The sequence below is a fragment of the Chiloscyllium punctatum genome, chromosome 34, assembly GCF_047496795.1.
Source record: "Chiloscyllium punctatum isolate Juve2018m chromosome 34, sChiPun1.3, whole genome shotgun sequence".
NCBI lineage: Eukaryota > Metazoa > Chordata > Chondrichthyes > Orectolobiformes > Hemiscylliidae > Chiloscyllium > Chiloscyllium punctatum.
The window spans coordinates 2,492,483-2,512,961 of NC_092772.1; the positions used below are offsets into that span (position 1 = coordinate 2,492,483).

Sequence of the window (20,479 nt, forward strand, 5' to 3'; positions counted from 1 at the left end):
GGGGTCATAGGCATCTCTGTGTTATTGCATCTTGTGCACCTCATATATCTGATAAGCATGGCGAATGAGCCGGAGAAAGAAATAGAACTGGGGAGTGGTGCAGCCTTGAGCCAATGAGATGTGATGCTGTTGCACAGATAAAATGTTGATATCACTGACACTGCAATCACATGATCAGTCCTCAGGAAGTAACTGAATGAAAATGAAAGTAATCTTATTGTAATGCCCTGATTTCATTGGAGTGACACTCAATCAGCAAAGTCTTACTTTTCTGAGATTTTAAACAAAACTGAAAACATAATAAATGTTGATGTTATCAACAGGACAAAGTCATCCATGGCTTTGGAAGGTATTAGCAAGGGCAGAGTTTATTTGTCATTCTCAAAAGCTCTGGGGAAGGTGTCATCGTTCAGTGAGGAAATTACCAGGACAGAATTTCCTCTGATTCCCATTGACCCCTGTTTACTCAGGGTCCGTGATGCCACATGAATCAAATCCTACTTTGATGCAAGGGACGTTACTCTGATCTCACCTCAAAAGAGATAAACTGTTAAAATAATAAAAAGCAAAAGTGTAAAACACGGCTTGTTTGAACAATGTGCTCACTGTACTCACAATGTTTAAGGGATAAATGATGCATGGACTTCTGATTTGAGGAAAGGTTCATCCTATTTGTCATGAGGCTGTTTGGTTATGCACTGTGACACAGAGACAGAAAGATACACGACTCTGGACCATGGGGAACAAAACCATCCTGTTCACGGTGTATCTGACAGTGACAGACACATACTATTGTCTGTTCCGATTGGACATTGATCATCCCAATCTCAACATTCACTGATGATCAATAGCAGAACAGAAGCCAGTGGCTCCCATCATCCCAGTTGGAAAGCAAAAAGGGAATGCGATGGCCAGATGAAGTGGGAGTTACTGGGGAATTGGTGTAACTTACGGTGGGAGTGACAGGAGGAGGGTGTAAAGGGAAATCATCAGTGGAAGAGCATGTAGCAGCAGAAAGGGTAGTGCAAGGAAAGTAGGAGTGTGAGGAAAGAGTAGGATGAAGGAGGAAGAATGACGGATGAAGTTTTAGTGACAAGGAAAATCTTGTTTTTGGGGAAGTGGGATTGGATGCGAAAACATCACTGTTCAGAAAAATGAGATCAGGCTTCCATTCAAAATTAAGAAAAGATTTCATGTTCTTTCTTTTCTATCACTTGATTCTTGTTAAGATGATACATGTACTCTATCTTTCTGTATCAAGTGCAGAGGATTTTTTTTTTCTTGTCTTGTGTGGTGTTTCAACATTTTTGATTTTTCTTTACAGTATGTATTTGCTTCCAATTCAAGGTAGACATGAGAATATGATTTGATCTCCTTCAGTTTGTCCATAACATAGAATTTAATTGAGTATTTATCCTCATCACACTAGCTGATTTAAACAAACAATGAATTAGTCTGTGTCCATCCTGCAGATGAAAAATGTCTCCAGCTCTGGCTATTGCAGTGCCTCCAAAAGGTTAATGTTCCAGCGCAAGATGCCAAACCCTAGTTCATCCTAAATTATTTACAAGCTTTATGAATAAAACATGCAAAGTGTAAAAGATGAATTCAACTCTGTGTCAAAACTGTTATTTCTGGCTTCCTCATAAAAGATGTTAACCAAATCACTCTGTAAATTGACCAAAATAAGAAAAAAACAGAGACTGGAATTCTCAAATCTTCCTCTGAATAACATCTGGGAAACAGGAAGGAAATCACAGTTTGTTTGTGATATTCATAAATGACGATGGTGAGCATGTGGAAAATGGGGGTGGGGGGGGTGGGGGGGGGGGGCAGTGGAATGCTGACCAATGTTGTGGATGACACAAAGCTGAGCTGAGTGGCTCACAATCAGGAGAATATAAATAGATTATTCAGATAGCCAGATCAATGGCCGATGAAATGTAACACTAATAAATGTGGGATGATACATGTCAGAAGTAATAAGACAAGTGAGTACTCAAACTACGAATGGGTAGGGCTAAATTTGCTTGTTTTTTCTTTGTAGCAGGGAAGGTTGAGGTGGGAACCTGCTACAGGTATACTGGAGTATAGGGGTATGGAGAGGATGAACAAACTGAAGCTGTTTCCCTTAGTGAAAGGGTCAAAACAAAGGAACGCATTTTAAAAATGAAAGGCAGGGATTTGAGAGAGGATTTATGGAATGGTGGTATGAATCTGGAATGCATTGTCTAGGAGGGTCGTTGAGGGAGGTAACCTCACAAACGTTTACAAAGCCTTTGGATGTGCACTTGCTGGCATGGATGTGATAGGCCTTTAATTCGTTTCATGATTCTATGCGTCGGCAGCCATGTATGCTCTAATATATTCTGAAGCAATAAGCAATGGCAGTTGCTGGTTTGTTCCTTTGACTGGACTCAGTAAGTGGCGAGATCACAAACCAGAATCAACTCATGGAGTTTCAGCCCTTTCTCCACCTACAGCATCCAAGCCATCTCTGGGAACATCCAGGGTAATTCACATGCTCAATGCAAGCATTGTCTAACAACAGCACGAGCATTTTTCCAACTGTTTACCACCATTATTGTAGCTACAGCAATGTCATGGACACAGATTTTCCTTCAATATAATGAAGACTTCTAGCTATGAGGGTACTATTTCTCTGAAGCATAATAAATTACCTCCCAGATATTCACTTTGATAAAAAGCAAGTTTTCATGTGTTTTGCTGCCAGTTATTTATCACAGCATTCCCCACTCCACTCCATCCCTTCAATATATACCCTTTAATATTTTCTTGTGCACTGTCTTCCTGATCTCTCACACCTCAATCCCTCACATACCCCATACTCTCCATCCTCATTTGTGAATCGTTGATAAACCTGAGCCTCATCTCTATCATTTATTCCAACTTCCATCTCACAATGTGAACTGATAGGATTCCTTCCCTCAGCATGGTCATTAGACTGGACATGCCTGATGTGCTATTCATCTCGACCTTCTACTCAGTTTCTGACCCGCTGCTTTGGTTACCAAACTCCTGGTTTATTAGTTTAAATCCATTCGACATGCACTAGCAAAGCCCCCCAAAAGGATGTTGTTGCTCCTCCAGCAATCTGTCTTTTTTGTACAGGTCCCACCAGACCTGGAAGATTTTCCAATAATCCAAAAATCTGAAACGATCAACCCTGAACTAGCTTTTTAACAACATGTTAAACTATACCGCCATCCTAATCCTTACCTCTTTTCCATATGGCACGGGGAGTAATTCAGAGATTACTGAGGATTGTTCTGTCTCTCTCTCTCTCACACACACGCACTCACACACACACAATCTGACAGACTCCATATTACTTTGCAGAAGAATACCAATAACTTTATAAATAATCAGAATGATAACTGGAATGAAGGATTTAGTTAAAGAAAGGACGAGAGAAATTACATTTCTTCTGGATGTCAGTTTGAGTTGGAGAGTTCATTTTCCGATGGTTCATCACTCTCCTACTGAACATTATCAGTGAGTCTCTGATGAAATGCTAGTTTTATGTCCCACTTGCTTTTTAAGTGTTTAGGTTTCTTTGAGTCAGTGATGTAATTTCCAGTATTGGTGATTTCATGCCTGGTCCTTTTCCTCAGAGAGTGTTCGATGGAATCAAAATCGATTTGTTTGTTGATAGAGTTCCGGTTGGATTTCCATGCTTCTAGGAATTCTCCTGCGTGTCTTTCTTTGCCTGGTCCTAGATGGATGTGCAGACCCAGTCAAAATGATATACTTCCTCATCCGTTTGTAAGGACCTAGTGATCGTGGGTCATGTCTTTATTCTGGTTAGTTGTTGTTCATGCATCCAGGTGGCTCGTTTTCTGCCTGTTTTTCCGATGTAGTGTTTGTTACAGTTCTTGCAAGGCTTATTCTTCCTGGAGCAGAACAGACAGAGATGTGAACTTGTAAAGTTTGAAGAAAGTTGCAGAGTAAAACAGAAAACTCTGTTTCTGTTAGTTGGCATTACAGCATCAAGGAGTTCTAATTTCAAAATGGTCAGCAAAAGAGCTGGGACTGAGATACATAAATACTTCTTTATTGAGAGAGTTGTTAGGATTTGGATTAGACTGCCTGGGAGAGTTGTAGATGACGATTCAATAAAGAATTGGATATTTATTTGTAAATTATAAATTTAATGGGCTACAGAGATAGGGCTGGCAAATGGAAGGTGCTTGGGAAACATTACTGGAGCTGGTGCACACACAGTGGCTAATGGCCTCCTCCTGTACTTTAAAGGCTTATACTCTACCATGTGTCTGATGCAAATAAAAGTTAGTATCGGATTATTTCCTGTTTTAAGTGCTCGCAAATATCTGATTATTTGGTTCAGGATAAACATTTAAAATGCAAATATTGCAAGGTCAGTCTCATTATGTAGTCTATTTATTTCTCAGAACATGAATATTTTAAATGTTATGTTCTGATAATGAAAACAAATATCTCATTGCTTTGGCATGTATCTCTTTGAAAAGGTCTGACTTTTCCCTCACACCAAAATATGTCCATTTTTTTTTCACTGTCCACATTTCATATTAAGTCGCATTCTTTCTAAAAATCGGAAGTTTTCAAATTATTGTTCGCTAAAATTTGATAATGTAATCATTCACAGTGCATGTTCAATTATTGCTATTTCTAAATGGCTGGCTATTAGCTGAAGCTCGTACATTTCACTGAGAAATTTAACTGATTGATTATATATAAATGTATAAGAACGCTAATTCTATTTGATTGTCCAATCGTTTACTCACTCCGAACATGTAATCATTCAGAAGCCGACCATTTTCAAAATGTTGGAGTGGCAATGCATGGTTTTGAATCCTGACATTGAATGTATAATTCTGATCATAACAGTTACGTACCATGTTCTTTATTCAAAGTAAAATAAAATGTGCATTCTTTATTTTTGCGTTACAAAAAATTGATAGGAGTTTATACATTACTCCCATAAATACAGAATCGACCTAATTGTTTTCAGAGATTATAGTTCAGTTGAATAATCATACTTCATATCTCATTTTTGCCCAATTCACGAAACATAGCTAACAGTTGATTATTGTTCGGGTCAGTAAACTCAACACCTTGCAATGAGCTACGCTACAAAATGGCTTCCAAAAGATTTTGAATCATTTAGTGTTACTGGAATTCACAGTTGCATGTGATGCTGAGTGACACACTGACCTGCTCCTAAATCTGTGCAAAGAGTTTCTAACCTGGGTCAGGGCAGTCAGTCAAACATTTCTTCACAACAAATAATTTGGAATCCACCCTGGGAAAGGTTGGAGCTCGCTAACAGACTATCACTGGTCTCAGTGTAGCTACAAATAATATCCAAATTAAATATCAATGGCTGATCAGAAACCAAGTTTTAAAAAACCATCTTCAGTCAGAGCCTGGCCCGTTGGGCAGATGTGTCGACATGCAGTGTCAGAATCACACCGCACAACTTACTGATGTTGCTGACACCTGGCCTACCTCCCAAACCCCATATTTCTACACCCTGGACCGGATGCTGGGAAAAGACGTTAAAAAGTTGACAGTCTGATGCACTGTCTTGAGTCTCACAAAGAAACCTCTGAAACCATACCCAATAAATGTCACCTTCATTATCACCAGTATCAAAATGAAATTTTACATCTCTGTGGATGGCCAGAGATTAATACATGGTTCACCAAACAGAATATATCTGAAGAAAACAGCAGGAAATGGCAGGCCAAGAAGCACGTTAATAACTGAACTTGGCGGATTCTGTTTGGTGTGTGGTTACATACACATATTGTACTGGCACTCAGGTGACTGTAACAATGCACAACGTAAATGTAAGTTTTGACCTAACACCTCGTCAAAGCTTCCTGATCTCACACACATCACTCCCTCACACACTCAAGAATTGAGAACCTACAAGCTTGGTGAAACAGGAATCATAGTACAGGCCCTTAAGCCCTTGACGTCCTGCCGACATTTTATCCTGTTCTAAGATCAGACTAACCTACATACCTTTCATTATACGATCATTCATGTGCCTATCCGCACACCCACACTCTCTGCATAAAGAACCTACCTCGGACATCTCCCATAAATATTCCTCCAATTACCTTAAAATCATGCCCCCTCATCATAGCCATTTCCGTCCTGGGTGAAAGTTTCTGGCTATCCACTCTATCTATGCCTCTAATCATCTTGTCCACCTCTATCAAGTCATGTTCCATTCTTTTTCGTTCCAACGAGAAAAAAACCTAGTTCCCTGAATTTTCTTTGCAAGACCTGCCCTCCAGTCCAAGCAGCGTCCTGATACATTTCCTCAGTACACTCACTAATGCTTCCACATCTTTCATATAATGAGGCGACCAGTACGGAATGCAACATTCTAAGTGTGATCTCACCAGGGTTCCATAGAGCTGCAGCATAACCTCACGACTTAAACTCAACCCCCATGCTAATGAAAACATCATCCGGCTTCTTAAGAACCTTATCAACTTGGGTGGCAACTTTGTGGGAGCTATGACATGGATCATCAGATCCCACTGTTACTCCACAATGTATGAATCCTACATTTAACCGTGTATTATGCATTCAAATTTGACCTTCCAAACTGAATTGCTTCACAATTTTCCAGGTTAAACTCCAACTGTCTCTTATCAGCCCAGTTCAGCATCCTGTCAATGTCCTGTGCAAACTACAATACCCCTCCACACTACCCACAATTCCACCATACTTTGTTAATTTGAAAAACTTACTAATCCACCTTCCCTCTTCCTCATCGAAGTCATTTATAAATATCACAATCAGCAGAGGCCCCAGAACCGATCCCAATGGAGCACCAATGGTCACCGAGCTCCAGACTGAATACTTGCCATTTACCATCCCCCTCTGTCTTCTATGGACCAGTCTATTCTGCATCAAGACAGGCCGGTTTCCCTGTATCTGATGCGTCCTTACTTTCTGAATGAACCTACCATGGGGAAATTTACCAAACGCCTGGTGAAAAACCATGTACTCCACATCCACTACTCTCGCTTCTTCAATGTGTTTGATCCCATCCTCAAAGAATTCAGTAAGGTTTGTGAGGCATGACCTGCCCCTCACAAAGCCATGCTGACTATTTCTAACCAAACTATGATTTACAAGTAATCATAAATTCTGTCTCTCAGAATCCTCTCCAAACCTTTGCCCAATGCTGATGCAAACTGACTGGTCTGTAATTCTCTGGATTAACTTTATTCCATTTCCTGAACAAGGGAGTAACATTTGCCTCCCTCCAATCATCTGGCACGACTCCAATGGAGAGTGAGGATGCAAAGATCATCTCCAAAGGTGCAGTAATCTCTTCCCTCTCTTCCTGTTGTAAGCCAGGGTGGATCCCATCTCCCCTAGGAGATTTATCTATCCCTGTGTGTGTATTTCAATCAGTCTGTCCTTCACCTCACCATGTCTACTCACTGTCCAACTATCTGATTGACTGCTTTCCATTTCCGGGCTCTATACAGTGCTGCTTTCCTGAACACATTGTTCCCTATAACCTGTTAATCATGGAATGGAAAACATGGGAAGGCACCAATGCCTTCCTGATGAAAGGCTGATGCCCAAAGCTTTGACTCTCCTGCTCCTCAAATGCACCTGATATGTTGTGCTTTTCCAGCGCCACACTTTTTGACTCTGATCACCAGCATCTCCAGGCCTCACTTTCTCCATTACAAAGGGCTGTCCCCTCTGCACACTGAGCAGGCAATTAATCAGCAGAAACTCGCTGTATTTAGAGCTGACCATTCAGTTCTGGAAAGTTGCATTTGATAAATACATTTACTGAAAACAAAATTCCTATTCAACAAATATTCATTCAGTCCCAGAGTTTTGGTTCATGAATTAGGCAGCTTGATAACGAGCAGTCAATGACTGAAGAACTCCGAAGTACAGAGTATTCTAGGTGATATATTCCAGGCTGGATGTGCTTTCCCTTAATGTTGGCTATGTTATCGGACAGACAGATGTGATAAGGGAACGCAGTGACACGTGGAATTGTGACATTTTTGCCATTACAGAGATGTGCTTGAGGGAGGTCAGGGCTGACAACTGAATATTCTGCGGTGCAAGAACTATAGGCAGCACAGGAGAGGGGTAAAGGAGGAGGTGGTGATGCATTATTAGTCATTATGGAGTCAGTTTCTGCAGTAAGAAGGGAATTAAATCGGAAAGAGAAGCTTAAAGCAGGTACAAATTGAGCAGGTCAATGGAGGCAACTACCATATGTGTTGGGCTAAACTTAAAACGGAAGTAGAAGCGTAAATATGATGCGTGATAAAACATTAGCGGGTAGTATGAGCGGGTGAGAGAAATAGGGAGTAGTATATGATTTGGGCGGGTCTTAGAGATATAGGGAGGGGTGTAGGGTTTGGAGTGGATTAGAGGGATAGGGAAGCGTGCAGGGTTTGAGAGAGTTGTGGAGTAGTATAGGGTTTGAAGGAGGTTGGAGAGATAGAGAAGGGTTACGGATTGGAGGGGGTTAGACGGATAGGGAAATGTGTAGGTTTGGAGGGGTTAGAGAGATAGGGAGGCATGCAGGGTTTGAGAGAGATATGGAGTAGCATAGGGTTTGGAACAGGTTAGTGAGATAGGGAAGGGTGTAGGGATTGGATGTGATTAGATAGATAGGGAAAGGGTTTGGTGGGGTTGAGTAAGTAGGGAGAAGTATTGGGTTTAGAGGGTTCAGAAATATAGGGAGGAGAGCAGGGTTTAGAATGGGTTAAGGAGATAGAGTGTGGTGCAGGGTCTAGAGTAGGTTGAAGAGATAGGGAAGGGAGTAGTGATTGGAGGAGTTTAGAGAGCTAGGAAAGGGTGCAGTATTTGGAAAGGGTTAAGGAGTTAGGGAGGGGTGTCGGGTTTGGAGGAAGTTAGAGAGATATACAAGGGGTACAGTGCATGGAGGGTGTTATAGAGATAGCAAAGGCAGTAGGGGCTGGAGGAAGTTATATAGATGGGATGGGTGGAAGGTTTGGAAGAGGTCATAGAGATAGAGAGGAACGTAGGGTTTGGGGAAGGAAAGAGAGATAGCGAAGGGGGTAGGTATTGAGGAGGTTTGAAGCTCTTATGTCAGATCAAACACTGACACAGAAACCTCCTGCTGACCCCCCTCCCTCAGCCTCACGGTGTCCGATCAAACACTGACACAGAAACCACCTGCTGACTCCCCTGCCTCAGTGTCCCTCTACATTGAACAACACTTGGAGGAAGCAAAGAGACTGACAGAGCTGGAGAATGTTTACTGGGTGGGCCATTTCAAACCCAACACCAAGAGAAGCTCAGCAGCAACATTACTGATCGAGGTGGTCGAGTTCAAAAGGACACAACTGCTTCACTGCGTCTGCACCGGGTCGGGGGGAACGACTGATAGGGAGAAACATCCTTGACCTCACCATCACCAACCTACTGGCTGCAAACACATTGTTCAATGACCGTATTGGGAACGGTGAACTACCGCACACAGTATTTTTGGAGACATTTTCCACTTTTACATTGTGAAGACCCCTGTGTATATGTGACACCATCACTGTGCTCAACGGGGCAGATTTCCAATAGATTTTGGAATTTTGCACTGGCCTGTGTGAGGTGGTTCGGGTCATTACCAACAGCAGCAGAATTGTACTCCAGTATAATTTTCACTATCACTGCCTGGCATATACTTCACGTTATCCTGGCCGTCAAGCCAGGGATACACCCTTGATAAATGGAGAAAACAGGAAGGCCTGACTATAGTAGCACCAAATACACCTCAGAATGAGATGAAGTTACTAAATTGGGCCACTTACTCATCACATGGTATAAATAGCAAATGAGACACAGATGTAACCAGTGAATCAGACCTAATCTCTACAATCCGGGTGAGTGGTGGTGGACAATCACACAACTCACTGGAGGAGAAGAATCCACCAATACCACCTTCCTGAATGATGGAAGGGCTTAACACAACAATAGAAATCTAAGGCTGAAACATTCATAGCTATGTTCAGACAGAAATATCGATGGGATGATCTATTTTAGTCTCCTCCAGATGGCAGTCTTCAGCTAATCCGACTCACTTTGTGTGGTATCTACAAACAGCTGGAGGGATTGGAGAATGCAAAGGCTATGGGCCATGATAACATTCCATTCCGGCTGTTCCTGCTGGGATACAGCACTGGGACCTACCTGACAATGTTAGAAACTATCCGGGTGTGTTCTGTACACACACACACACACACACAATATCAGACAATCAGTGAATACCCCATTGCTCGAATCCCTGTCATTAATAAAGGAATGGCAGATGTCACCCACAGTGGGGTCAAGCAGCACTTCCTCAGTACTAACCTGCTCGCTAAAGCTCAGTTTGGTCTCTTATCCCTTGGGCTCATTGAAGCCTTGGTTTAATGATATACAACAAGAGAACACACAGCTGAATTTGAGAGGTGAGGTGACAGTTACTGCACTTTTTACATGATCATAACTGCATTTGTCCAAATGTCATATCCAGGATTAACGGCAAACCTGGAGCAAATAGGAATCGTCTGCACTGGCATGAGTTATACCTGGTACAAAGGAAGGTGGCTGGGGTTGGTGGAGAGCAGCCATCTCAGCTTCACCGAAGTTCCCCAGGGACGGGGTTTCTGGGTAAGCCTGTAGACCAGAAATGTAAAGGTAGGACACCATACTCCTACAGGATGATAGAGACAACTGGCGGCAGTTGAACTGGACAGTTATCATACCTCAAGTAAGGGAGAGATTGAGTAGGACAGTCCTTTAGTCATTAGTTCAGTCCAAGGAATTGAACCCACACTGTTGGCATTAATCTGCATTATAAACCAACCATTCAACTGATTGAGCTAACCAAATCCTCACGCAGCTCTGTGATATTTTAATATTATTCCATTAAGATATGTTGGTAAACACCTTTGGAGCAGGTGGAACGAGAAGCAAGCTTCCTTGCTCAGAGAGAGGGACAGCATCAGTGAGCTATAAGAGTGCTCTCTGCCCTCGGCCCTATAATTTTCAGCTGCTTCATAAATGACTGTAAAATCACAAGTGAGGATGTTTGCCAATGATTGGACAGTGTTCAACACCATTCATGATTTACTCAGATACTGAAGCAGTCCTTGTCCAAATGTAACAGAACCTGGAGATATGCAGGTGTGTGCTTAACAGTGATAAAACCATTTCCATTACACATGTGCCAGACAACGATTCCTGATATCAATGGAAAATTGAACCACATCCTCTAACGTTCAATTCCACCACCATCACTGAACACACACCAAACAATATCGTGGGGATTATCGTTAACCTGAACTGGATTGACCATATGATTTCATTACCTATTCCTGTGAAGGGCTTATGCTAAAACATTGACTTCTCCTGTACCTCAGATGCTGCCTGACCTGTTTTGATTTTCCAACGCCACTTTTTGACACACATGACTTCATTGGCTACAAGAATATGTCAGGGACTAGAAACTGTGCAGGAATAACTCACCTCAAAATTTCCGAAAGCCTGTCACCTATTGCTAAGACACATGTTGAATGTGTGTGTGTGATTAAATACTTCCATTTGCCTGTGTGAGTGCAGCTTCACCCCTCATCCACTGACATTCAGTAGCAGCAATACCTGCCATCTACTCAGTGCTCTGCAGAAATTTACCAAGGCTCCTTACAACGGACCTCTGAAACCCCCGACCATCGAGAAGGACAAGGGAAGCAGAAACACGGGACCCCCACCATGTTCGCATTCTGTCCCAAGCCATCTACCATCCTGATTGGGAAGTATATTGCCGATCCTTCAGTGTCACTGTTTTAAGTTCCCTATCTATCAATAAATGCCGTACAAATCACATTTCATGAATAAATTAACAGAAACTTTTTGACTCAACCTGTTCATTACTGCACACTGTGTTTTGGGTTTTGTGAGCTCAGGCTAGTTGGTCCAGGCAGTACATTGCATGTTGTGAACAGCTGAAGGGATATGCTGTTTGAAACAATCTGTCAGTCTCTCAGAGGCATGGCCTACATACCGAACATCACACAGACACTGACATTCTCATCCCACTTTACTGAGCTTTGAGATAGACAGAAGCAACTGAAAACGTACTCATATCTGACTGGAACTGTTTAAACACACAGTGACATTGTTGCCACCAAAATTATTATAAGTGAATATTAGCAGGGAGAAAGTGAGGACTGCAGATGCTAGAGATCAGAGTCAAAAAGTGTGATTCTGAAAAAAAACTCAGACCTTCAGGCAGCATCTGAGGAGCAGGAGAATCGACTATTAGTTAACAATATTAATACAAGGGAAAATAATCGTATATTTTCAAAGTTCTTGTACTTAATTATAATTTGTTCTTGGGTGTGGCAATGAGACTCATCATTTCATTGCTACTTACTGTGAGTTTTCATCATATTGTTGTTATAACAGTGTACTGAATAAATGGGTGGATTTTGTGCTTGTTGGACAAACTATAAGTTGGTATTATGAAAGGATATCGGACCTTTAGTAAAGAGACTTTGCTGTTAATGTTTAGAACAATGGTGCAAACATTTACACAGAGATTTCCAGCTCAAGTCACACACAAGGTTGTTGGGCTGGGATCACGCTGGCCATCAATGGAACTGCACAATTCTGTTTAGACACTGACATTGTAGAGCTAACATACACTGGATATCGTTTATGAGGGATTCAATATAAGATGCCATGTGCTGCAGGAGCCCATCACCTTTATAACACCTTCATTCAGGATCGGGTCCAAGGTGCAGAATTACAGAGTTTAGGTGGCACGCAAGAAGAGATATACTTGCAAGATATGGCTGTTTATAGGTCATTGTTATAAATATTGAACTGCATCTGGACCAGTGCCATGTGCTAGTCCATTGACCAGTCTGCCCCACACACATCTCCCTGTTGTTCAGGTGGACCTTTAACCAGTCTATTCTGAGGGAGTGTGTGTGCAACCGCCCAGCTCCAGTTTGGATGCTCTTTGTCAGATTTTGGAGATGGCCAGTGTTTTGGAGGTCCTGGTGAGACCCAATAACACTGTGTCTGAATTCAGGCTTTTCATCAAAGACATTTCAACAGCTTTGCTGCTTGCAAGATGGTGCATTCACTGATCTGTACATGAATCGGCTGTTTACTATAGTTACTGAATTGTGTAATAGTTAGGTGTGCGCTCTGGTATTTCAATTATTGTTCACTTCAATTGTTTTCAACTGAAAAACAATGATGGTTAGTTTATTTTAAAATATGTAAGAAATAAAGTGATATTAACTCTTCATTACAGAAAATGTGAAAGAGACCAGGTATATATTTCCCATGGACTAATCAAGCAACAGTCAGATATTGTCTGTAAAGCAGGATTCTGTGAACAGCACTATGTCCCAGGCAACATCACCACCCTCTCTGGTAGGTTCTGTCCCACTGACAGGAGACAGCCAGGCAAAGGGGGACTGCTCATTTGTATATAGTCAATATAGGGTGGCGTGGTGGCTAGCACTGCTGCCTCCCAACATCAGGGTCCCAGGTTCGATTCCAGCCTCCGGCAAATGCCTGTGTGGAGTTTGCAAATTCTCCCTCTGTCTGCGTGGGCTTTCTCCCACAGTCCAAAGATATGCACCTCAGTTGAATTGGTCATGTTAAACTGCCCATAATGTTCAGTGCATTAGTCAGAGACTCCTGCTCCTTTGGAAGGTCGGTGTGGATTGGTTGAGCTGAAAGGCCTGTTCCCATCCTGAAAGGGATCAAATCTAATGATCGTGCTGAATCCTGTGTTTGCTAGACTGCTCTGCAGCAGGTTATGGTGGAATCAATAAAAGGGAAACATATAATTGATCACATCATCACCGATCTGCCTGTTGAAGATACACCTCTCCATCTCAAATATCAGTCAGAATGGTCACTGCACAATGGGGAGCAAGGGCTACCTTCACATTTGGCAGACCCTCCTCGCCATGATATGTAGCCCCTTGAATACTGAATGGGACAGAATTTAAACAGATTGAATAATTAATGATGATGCGGCCATGAGGGGCAGAGGGCCATCAGCAGCAGCAGAATCATACTCCGTACAGCGCATACAGTCTGGGACTTCACACCCCGATATACCTCCAACTGTACAGTAACCATCACACCCCGACATACCTCCCACTGTACAGTAACCATCACACCCCGACATACCTCCCACTGTACAGTAACCATCACACCCCGACATACCTCCCACTGTACAGTAACCATCAGACCCCGACATACCTCCCATTGCACAGTAACCATCACAGCCTGACATACCTCCCACTGTACAGTAACCACCACAGCCTGACATACCTCCCACTGTACAGTAACCATCACGGTCCGACATACCTCCCACTGTACAGTAACCATCAGACCCCGACATACCTCCCATTGTACAGTAACCATCACGGCACGACATACCTCCCACTGTACAGTAACCATCACGGCCCGACATACCTCCCACTTGACAGTAACCATCACACCCTGACATACCTCCCACTGTACAGTAACCACCACAGCCTGACATACCTCCCACTGTACAGTAACCACCACAGCCTGACATACCTCCCACTGTACAGTAACCATCACGGTCCGAAATACCTCCCACTGTACAGTAACCATCAGATCCCGACATACCTCCCATTGTACAGTAACCATCACACCCCGACATACCTCCCACTTGACAGTAACCATCACACCCCGACATACCTCCCACTGTACAGTAACCATCACACCCCGACATACCTCCCACTGTACAGTAACCATCACACCCCGACATACCTCCCACTGGACAGTAACCATCACACCCTGACATACCTCCCACTGTACAGTAACCACCAGACCCCGACATACCTCCCACTGTACAGTAACCATCACACCCCGACATACCTCCCACTGTACAGTAACCATCACACCCCGACATACTGTACAGTGGGAGGTAACCATCACAGCCTGACATACCTCCCACTGTACAGTAACCATCACGGCCCGAAATATCTCCCACTGCACAGTAACCATCACACCCTGACATACCTCCCACTGTACAGTAACCATCACGGCCCGAAATATCTCCCACTGTACAGTAACCATCACGGCCCGACATACATCCCTCTGTACAGTAACCATCACACCCCTACATACCTCCCACTGTACAGTAACCATCACACCCCGACATACCTCCCACTGTACATTAACCATCACACCCTGACATACCTCCCACTGTACAGTAACCATCACGGCCCGACATACCTCCCTCTGTACAGTAACCATCACACCCCGACATACCTCCCACTGTACAGTAACCATCACACCCCGACATACATCCCACTGTACATTAACCATCACGGCCCGACATACCTCCCTCTGTACAGTAACCATCAGACCCCGACATACCTCCCACTGTACAGTAACCATCACACCCCGACATACCTCCCACTGTACAGTAACCATCACGGCCCGACATACCTCCCACTGTACAGTAACCATCACACCCCGACATACCTCCCACTGTACATTAACCATCACACCCCGACATACCTCCCACTGTACAGTAAACATCACACCCCGACATACCTCCCACTGTACAGTAACCATCACACCCCGACATACCTCCCAATGTACAGTAACCATCACACCCCAACATACCTCCTACTGTACAGTAACCATCATGGTCTGACATACCTCCCACTGTACAGTAACCATCACACCCCGACATACCTCCCACTGTACAGTAACCATCATGGTCTGACATACCTCCCACTGTACAGTAACCATCACACCCCGACATACCTCCCACTGTACAGTAACCATCAGACCCCGACATACCTCCCATTGTACAGTAACCATCACAGCCTGACATACCTCCCACTGTACAGTAACCATCACGGTCCGACATACCTCCCAATGTACAGTAACCATCAGACCCCGACATACCTCCCATTGTACAGTAACCATCACACCCCGACATACCTCCCACTGTACAGTAACCATCACACCCCGACATACCTCCCACTGTACAGTAACCATTACACCCCGACATACATCCCACTGTACAGTAACCATCACACCCCGACATACCTCCCACTGTACAGTAACCATCACGGTCCGACATACCTCCCACTGTACAGTAACCATCACACCCCGACATACCTCCCACTGTACATTAACCATCACACCCCGACATACCTCCCACTGTACAGTAACCATCACACCCCGACATACCTCCCACTGTACATTAACCATCACACCCTGACATACCTCCCACTGTACAGTAACCATCACACCCCGACATACCTCCCACTGTACAGTAACCATCACACCCCGACATACCTCCCACTGTACAGTAACCATCACGGTCCGACATACCTCCCACTGTACAGTAACCATCACACCCCGACATACCTCCCACTGTACAGTAACCATCACACCCTGACATACCTCCCACTGTACAGTAACCATCACAGCCTGACATACCTCCCACTGTACAGTAACCATCACGGCCCGACATACCTCCCACTGTACAGAAACCATCACACCCCGACATACCTCCCACTGTACAGTAACCATCACACCCCGACATACCTCCCACTGTACAGTAACCATCACACCCCGACATACCTCCCACTGTACAGTAACCATCACACCCCGACATACCTCCCACTTGACAGTAACCATCACAGCCTGACATACCTCCCACTGTACAGTAACCATCACAGCCTGACATACCTCCCACTGTACAGTAACCATCACGGCCCGACATACCTCCCATTGTACAGTAACCATCACACCCCGACATACCTCCCACTTGACAGTAACCATCACACCCCGACATACCTCCCACTTGACAGTAACCATTACGCACCGAAATACCTCCCACTGTACAGTAACCATCACGGCCTGACATACCTCCCATTGTACAGTAACCATCACGGCTCGACATACCTCCCACTTGACAGTAACCGTAACACCCCGACATACCTCCCACTTGACAGTAACCACCACGGCCTGACATACCTCCCACTGTACAGTAACCATCACGGCCTGACATACCTCCCACTGTACAGTAACCATCACGGCCCGACATACCTCCCACTGTACAGTAACCGTCACACCCCGACATACCTCCCACTGTACAGTAACCGTCACACCCCGACATTCCTCCCACTGTACAGTAACCATCACACCCCGACATACCTCCCACTGTACAGTAACCATCACGGCACAAAATATCTCCCACTGTACAGTAACCATCACGGCCCGACATACCTCCCTCTGTACAGTAACCATCACACCCCTACATACCTCCCACTGTACAGTAACCATCACACCCCGACATACCTCCCACTGTACATTAACCATCACACCCCGACATACCTCCCACTGTACAGTAACCATCACACCCCGACATACCTCCCACTGTACAGTAACCATCACGGCCCGACATACCTCCCACTGTACAGTAACCATCACACCCCGACATACCTCCCACTGTACAGTAACCATCACACCCCGACATACCTCCCACTGTACAGTAACCATCACGGTCCGACATACCTCCCACTGTACAGTAACCATCACACCCCGACATACCTCCCACTGTACAGTAACCATCACACCCCGACATACCTCCCACTGTACAGTAACCATCACACCCCGACATACCTCCCACTGTACAGTAACCACCACGGTCCGACATACCTCCCACTGTACAGTAACCATCAGACCCCGACATACCTCCCACTGTACAGTAACCATCACACCCCGACATACCTCCCACTGTACAGTAACCATCACACCCCGACATACCTCCCACTGTACAGTAACCATCACGGTCCGACATACCTTCCACTGTACAGTAACCATCAGACTCCGACATACCTCCCATTGTACAGTAACCATTACAGCCTGACATACCTCCCTCTCTACAGTAACCACCACAGCCTGACATACCTCCCACTGTACAGTAACCACCACAGCCTGACATACCTCCCACTGTACAGTAACCACCACAGCCTGACATACCTCCCACTGTACAGTAACCATCACGGTCCGACATACCTCCCTCTGTACAGTAACCATCACAGCCTGACATACCTCCCACTGTACAGTAACCATCACGGCCCGACATACCTCCCACTGTACAGTAACCATCACACCCCGACATACCTCCCACTGTACAGTAACCATCACACCCCGACATACCTCCCACTGTACAGTAACCATCACACCCCGACATACCTCCCACTTGACAGTAACCATCACACCCCGACATACCTCCCATTGTACAGTAACCATCACACCCCGACATACCTCCCACTTGACAGTAACCATCACACCCCGACATACCTCCCACTGTACAGTAACCATCACACCGCGACATACCTCCCACTGTACAGTAACCATCACACCCCGACATAGCTCCCACTGTACAGTAACCATCACAGCCCGACATACCTCCCACTGTACAGTAACGATCACACCCCGACATACCTCCCACTGTACAGTAACCATCACACCCCGACATACCTCCCACTGTACAGTAACCACCACGGTCCGACATACCTCCCACTGTACAGTAACCATCACACCCCGACATAGCTCCCACTGTACAGTAACCATCACAGCCCGACATACCTCCCACTGTACAGTAACGATCACACCCCGACATACCTCCCACTGTACAGTAACCATCACACCCCGACATACCTCCCACTGTACAGTAACCACCACGGTCCGACATACCTCCCACTGTACAGTAACCACCACGGTCCGACATACCTCCCACTGTACAGTAACCATCACACCCCGACATACCTCCCACTGTACAGTAACCATCACACCCCGACATACCTCCCACTGTACAGTAACGATCACACCCCGACATATCTCCCACTGTACAGTAACCATCACACCCCGACATACCTCCCACTGTACAGTAACCACCACGGTCCGACATACCTCCCACTGTACAGTAACCATCACACCCCGACATACCTCCCACTGTACAGTAACCATCAGACCCCGACATACCTCCCATTGTACAGTAACCATCACAGCCTGACATACCTCCCACTGTACAGTAACCATGACAGCCTGACATACCTCCCACTGTACAGTAACCATCACGGTCCGACATACCTCCCACTGTACAGTAACCATCACGGCCCGACATACCTCCCACTGTACAGTAACCATCACGGCCCGACATACCTCCCACTGTACAGTAACCATCACGGCCCGACATACCTCCCACTGTACTGTAACCATCACACCCCGACATACATCCCACTGTACAGTAACCATCACACCCCGACATACATCCCACTGTACAGTAACCATCACACCCCGACATACCTCCCACTGTACAGTAACCATCACACCCCGACATTCCTGCCACTTGACAGTAACCATCACACCCCGACATACCTCCCACTTGACAGTAACCATCACACCCCGACATACCTCCCACTTGACAGTAACAATCACACCCCGACATACCTCCGACTGTACAGTAACCATCACACCCCGACATACCTCCCACAGTACAGTAACCACCACAGCCTGACATACCTCCCACTGTACAGTAACCACCACAGCCTGACATACCTCCCACTGTACAGTAACCATCACGGTCCGACATACCTCCCACTGTACAGTAACCATCAGACCCCGACATACCTCCCATTGTACAGTAACCATCACACCCCGACATACCTCCCACTGTACAGTAACCATCACACCCCGACATACATCCCACTGTACAGTAACCATCACACCCCGACATACCTCCCACTGTACAGTAACCATCACGGTCCGACATACCTCCCACTGTACAGTAACCATCACACCCCGACATACCTCCCACTGTACATTAACCATCACACCCCGACATACCTCCCACTGTACAGTAACCATCACACCCCGACATACCTCCCACTGTACAGTAACCATCACACCCCGACATACCTCCCACTGTACAGTAACCATCACACCCCGACATACCTCCCACTGTACAGTAACCATCACACCCCGACATACCTCCCACTGTACAGTAACCATCACACCCCGACATACCTCCCACTGTACAGTAACCATCACGGTCCGACATACCTCCCACTGTACAGTAACCATCACACCCCGACATACCTCCCACTTGACAGTAACCATCACACCCCGACATACCTCCCACTTGACAGTAACCATCACAGCCTGACATACCTCCCACTGTACAGTAACCATCACAGCCTGACATACCTCCCACTGTACAGTAACCATCACACCCCGACATACCTCCCACTGCACAGTAACCATCACACCCCGACATACCTCCCACTTGACAGTAACCATCACACCCCGACATATCTCCCACTGTACAGTAACCATCATGGTCTGACATACCTCCCACTGTACAGTAACCATC

The 20,479-nt window shown here is 45.2% G+C and overlaps 1 long non-coding RNA gene across 2 annotated transcripts in view; it reads right to left on the reverse strand.

Annotated features, from left to right (window-relative positions):
- Positions 1-3,359: 3,359 nt before the first annotated feature.
- LOC140458753 (uncharacterized) overlaps positions 3,360-20,479 on the reverse strand; it is a 128,202-nt gene continuing 111,082 nt past the window's right edge. For both annotated transcript variants that reach the window (XR_011953631.1, XR_011953633.1), the window contains exon 6: positions 3,360-3,914. This is a non-coding gene — a long non-coding RNA (uncharacterized lncRNA). The remainder of the gene's footprint in view (positions 3,915-20,479) is intronic.